Below are 6,155 nucleotides of genomic sequence, written 5' to 3'. Positions count from 1 at the left end.
CACGAACGGACCCGGGTTTCAGGGTTATTTCCCTTCGTCAGCGTCCGATAGCCACCGATCTGCGATGAGAGAGATAAATTCTTGGCAACCTTATGTATCTTTTTCCAGTGAAATTATTCACTGATATCGAAAAAGTGAAAACAAGCAATGTTAATTCTCTAAATTAGGTATTAACAGTAACTGCACGATAAAGTGAAGTATATTGCCACTTAAATGTGGCTGACCCCTAGGGGTGGATGTTACTGTTGCTTTATGAGAGAGAGGGGAGAGAGAGCGAGAGAGAGCGAGGGAGAGAGAGAAGGGGAGAGAGAGAAGGGGAGAGAGAGAAGGGGAGAGAGAGAAGGAGAGAGATAAATAATTGAATTAAACCATTCTATTACTTGAGAAGAATTTGACCATAGTCTTAGTTTTGGAGTAGAGTGCACATAAATTTTGAAACATATGTAGGAATTAAAGGAACTTATTGATTATATGCGTTTTGCTCCATTTATTATTATTCTTCATATCTACTCAAAATATATCACTTCAACATGGAATTTCTACCAATTAACCGGGTATGATATCCCAGTTTTTGTGTGATTTTTGCTATCCTGGTAACTATTAACATATTTACATTATCGAAGTTTTTTCAACCAAGATAATATTAATATATACATAAATTATATATATATATATATATATATATATATATATATATATATATATATATATATATATATAGGGATATATATATGTATATATATGTGTGTGTGTGTGTATATATATATATATATATATATTATTATTATTATTATTATTATCATTATTATTATTATTATTATTAAACCTCTGAGCGTGATGTAAACAGTAGCAATACGGAATCGTAACAAATAATTGCCAACAATGAGTGGCGTCCTATACGGGACAGTGCTACTGACGTTTATAGCCCCAGGAAGACATCTCTTCCAGAATGTGTGTCGTTAGCCAGCTGGAAGAGATGTCTTCTTGGAACTATAAACGTCAGTACCACTGTCCCGTGGTAGGCAGGTAGGTAAGTAGGTAGGGAGGTAGGGAGGTAGGAAGGGAGGTAGGGAGGTAGGGAGGTAGGTAGGTAGGTAGGTAGGCAGATAGGTAGGTAGGTAGGTAGGTATACATGCATGCATGCATGTATGTATGATTTTTCTTTGAGTTTTAAAAAAAAATTTAATATAGGAATAAAACATGAGGCGTTCTCGTATGCGAGACAGCTGCATCACACCATTAAAAAAAAATCAACGAAGGAGACGTTTAGAAAATAGAATTTAAAATTTAAGAGCTGTGCTTTTGTTAGGATTAAGTTTTAGAGTATATTTATTAGGGTTAAAGTAAAAGTATTTCGACAAAATTGTTTAGGAATAAACTATGTTTACTGAAATACGGCAAATATGCGTCTGGTGCGAAGTTAACTACTTACATTGCATTTTATAATCAGTTTAAAACATTGTATTTCTTTCAAATAACGTTTATTTAAAATACAAATAAAATCTAATGGTTTACATACGTTTAGTTTAAACATTTTCTCAACTTTGATATTTAGACGCTCAGTTTTTTTAGCCATAAAGGAAAATAACTCTGCTGATAAGTTATATCTAATTACTTCCCTTAGATTGTTAAATTTTGACTTACCTATAGCTTGTTCGAGTGCAGAAGACGAAGAGACCGTGAGAGTGGAAGAAAACATAAAAGAATAACAAACGGGGCGGAATAAGATCGTGTAACAAAAGAAAGACGAAAAAAAAAAAGCGGAAAATGGGATGTGTCACAAATGAAATTTTTGTCAAACGTTCAACGGCTCGGAAATACGTAACTGCCCAAATTCCACGAAATGCCAGAACAAATACCAAAACCCGGATATATTTTGACCTGATAAAGTCGGTCAGGCTGTACTAAAGTATACATTTGGCATATTATTAAAACACGTCATCAGGTGAGAAACAGCCTTGAGATTAATAATAACTAAAAACTTAGCGATATACGTATATATATATATATATATATATATATATACGTCCCCCTCTTTCTCCCCCCATACCCACCTTCCCCCTCTCTCAATCCACCTTCCCTCTCTTATACCCACCCTCTCTCCTCTCTTCCTCTCTTTCTCTCCCCTCCCATACCCATTTTCCCCCTCTCTTACATCCACCTTCTCCTTCCCCCTTCATCGTCAACACCCCCTCATAAGCTCATCCCACCACACCCAACACACTCCTACTCTACCTTCCCACTCCACCCCATCCAATTCCTTACACCCACCACCTACCCCTACCCACATACCCCACCTACCCACAGACCCCTACCTCTACCCCACCCTCAGCCTAACCCACACTCCACCCATGCCTTCCCCACCTCCCAACACCCTCACATCACACCACACCAATACCCTCGCATCACACCATGCACCACACTACAACTGACCAACTCCTTTCTCCCTTCCCCATTTTCACACTACATACGTCAAGATCACCAGCATTCTATCTCCCACACACAGCCCCTCGTTCTTCGATCACCGTTTGTTATCTCCCCCTTTTCTTAGCTCTCCTGAAAAAAGAATTTCTAACTTCCGGTCAGTCATTGTTATGATCAGCCATTATTATGATTGACCGTTGACTGAATACAATTCAATTTTTTTTCTCCGTGTTTTTCTCCTTGTCTCCGTATTCTTTCTGTTGAAGAGCGTAGCTCGAAACGTCAAAGACTTTCCGTATTCCTGAGCGTCATACTAATACATCCTTTTGTTATTTACACCACCTGTCCTCGTCTGTTGTTGTTTTTTCGTATATTCTCCCATATATATATATATATATATATATATATATATATATATATATATATATATAATCATAAATATATAGGGATCAGCATTAGATGCTTCACCAACATACTGAAAATTTAGAAATAGCAGTCAAAGAACTACTGATTCCAAACTACAAATTTTTTCTCTAACGGATGGCGATATTTATGGCACACACAGAACAAAAACAGAAGAGAAAAGCAAAAACAAATCTGCCTTTAGTTAATCATGTACGACGTTTCACGGTTAAGAGTATAAAGCTACTCTACTCCGATCATCAGCATGATGTACGATAAATTTGAGAGTGTCTATATACTCATGGGAATTTGACCATGCGACATCAAAAACACATGAGGAAGGCATTCACAAAATTTATCGGCTAGTAAGTTCAAACACTTCACCCCAAGAATCTATCCCATGTGCGCCACAAATAGTCCCGCATAAAAAGTCCCGTATAAAAGGGTTACAGTTTAACCATCCAATAAGAGATGGTTTTACCGATAAAGGTTTTTTTCATACTGAACTACTTGGCAAAATTGTTAATTATTAATTTTATTACTAATTGGCAATTCCTTGCCCTATATCTGTATATATATATATATAAGTTTGAGGAGGGTATTGGATTTAACCAAACCCAAGAGGATACAGGTAATACCGAGTAAGTGCTGTATACCGACTAGTTTGCCCCAGTCGTTGTATGAACAGGATTGGGTATTATAAGTCGTGTATTAGTGTGTGTATATGTAAATATATAAAAATAAAAAGATAAAGAGAGCAATGGTAAGGCTGGAGAAGTATTTTATTCTGTCTCCGATGAAGGGAAGTACTGGATCTTCCCAGAAACAGCTGTAAGACTCTATCCATAAAATACTTCTCCAACCTTACCATTGCTCTCTTTATCTTTTTATTTTTATATATTTACATATATATATATATATATATATATATATATATATATATATATATATATATATATATATATATCATTATCATCATCGTTTAACGTCCGCTTCCCATGCTAACATGGGTTGGACGATTTGACTGAGGACTGGTGAAACCAAATGGCTACACCAGGCTCCAATCTGATTTGGCAGAGTTTCTACAGCTGGATGCCCTTCCTCACGCCAACCACTCCAAGAGTGTGGTGGGTGCTTTTACGTGCCACCGGCACGAAGGCCAGTCAGGCGGTACTGGCAACGGCCACGCTCATAAAGGTGTATTTTATGTGCTACCCACACAAGAGCCAGTCCAGGGGCACTGGCAACGATCTTGCTCGAAAGTCCTTACACATGCCGTGGGCACAAGTGCCAGAAAGGCGACGCTGGTGCCATCACGATTTCGCTTTTGCTTGCTCCAACAGGTCTTCGCAAGCTGAGTTTTGTGTCCAATGAAGGAGATGACTTTGGCATGGGTGCCAGTCGTCGAATTTAGTTCGATTTCGATTTTACTTGCCTCAACAGGTCTTCGCAAGCAGACTTTAGTGGTTTAGTGTCCAATGAAGGAAAGGTATGCATAAGTGGGCTGGCTACACCCCTGGCAGAGGCCTTGGATATATATATATATATATATATATATATATATATATGAGTGGCTGCGTGGTAAGTAGCTTGCTTACCAACCACATGGTTCCGGTTTCATTCCCACTGCGTGGCACCTTGGGCAGGTGTCTTCTACTATAGCCTCGGGCCGACCAAAGCCTTGTGAGTGGATTTGGTAGCCGGAAACTGAAAGAAGCCCATCATATATATGTATATATATATGTGTATGTATGTATGTGTATATATTTGTGTGTCTGTGTCTGTCCCACCACCACCACCACCAGCATCGCTTGACAACCGATGGTGGTGTGTTTACGTCCCTGTAACTTAGCGGTTCAGCAAAAGAGACCGATAGAATAAGTACTAGGCTTCCAAAGAATAAGTCCTGGGGTCGATTTGCTCAACTAAAAGGCGGTGCTCCAGCATGGCCACAGTCAAATGACTGAAGCAATTAAAAGAGTAAAGCGAGTAAAGAGTATATATATATATATATATCAAAATAAGCAGCAAGGATATCCAGAGGTAATGCAGTACGATCGTTTCATGCAACTCCATTTAATTGAACAACGTAATCATTGCATCAATTTAAAAATGCAGAGCAATCCTCAGCTACACAGAGACATAGAATGTAATTAAATTAGAACAGATGGACACAGTATAATTGTACCTAAAATCTCCAAGAACTTAAGGAGACAGACAGAGAAAATCTTGCTTTAGTCACACCATGGGATATTAGGATGTGGTTCTTGTTAATAAGTAATAATATCGCACTAAGATTTTACCCAAATTATTCTTTCATTGATATACTTATGTATTGATTTCGCCAAACAAGTTCACATTAGTTAACTTTCTCACTTCTTTTTATGATGCTCTATTACATAGCTGTTAGTCTCTAACTTTTGACCCCTGTGATATGGATCATCCCATTAAACTCACTCCACAACATCTTACCCTCGCTATTTCCCCCAGTAAAATTGAAATAGGATGTAACTCTTATAACCTGTGGAAATTATTCCTGAAAGTGACTTTCTTTACCATAAGATGTAATCCCATGGATTATGGATATAACCTTGGAATTGATGTTTTTACCATTCCTTACTGTTTCTATTATGTTATTATTTCATTTTATTTTATTATTTTACCTTACTTCCTCATATGTTAGATTCATAACATTACAATCTCTCTGATGAAGCTTTGGGGCTCAGTCATTGTCCAACCCCTGTCCAATGTTTGTTCAACATTTGTAAAATCCCTGCATATTACTGGCATGATGAAGAAAGCTTGGCAAATTGGGCTTTGTTGTTGTTGGCTCTCCGTCGCTTATGACGTCAAGGGTTCCAGTCAATCCTATCAACGGAACAGCCTGCTCATGAAATTAACGTGCAAGTGGCTGAGCACTCCACAGACACGTGTACCCTTAACGTAGTTCTCGGGGATATTCAGCATGACACAGTGTGACAAGGCTGACCCTTTGAATTACAGGCACAACAGAAACAGTAAATAAGAGTGAGAGAAAGTTGTGGTGGAAGAGTACAGCAGGGTTCGCCACCATCCCCTGCCGGAGCCTCGTGGAGCTTTAGGTGATTTCGCTCAATAAACACTCACAACGCCCAGTCTGGGAATCGAAACCGCGATCCTATGACCGCGAGTCCGCTGCCCTAACCACTGGGCCATTGTGCCTCCACTGGCAGATTGGACAACCCCATAATAAAAACAGCTGTAAGAGCTTAGTAGTTTTTTTATTCATTTACTTTTATTCATTTATTTATTTTTATTTATCTATTTATTTGTTTATTTGCTTATTTCAT

Source organism: Octopus bimaculoides, chromosome 2, assembly GCF_046866305.1.
Source record: "Octopus bimaculoides isolate indiv1 chromosome 2, ASM4686630v1, whole genome shotgun sequence".
NCBI lineage: Eukaryota > Metazoa > Mollusca > Cephalopoda > Octopoda > Octopodidae > Octopus > Octopus bimaculoides.
This window is presented reverse-complemented; position numbering follows the sequence as displayed.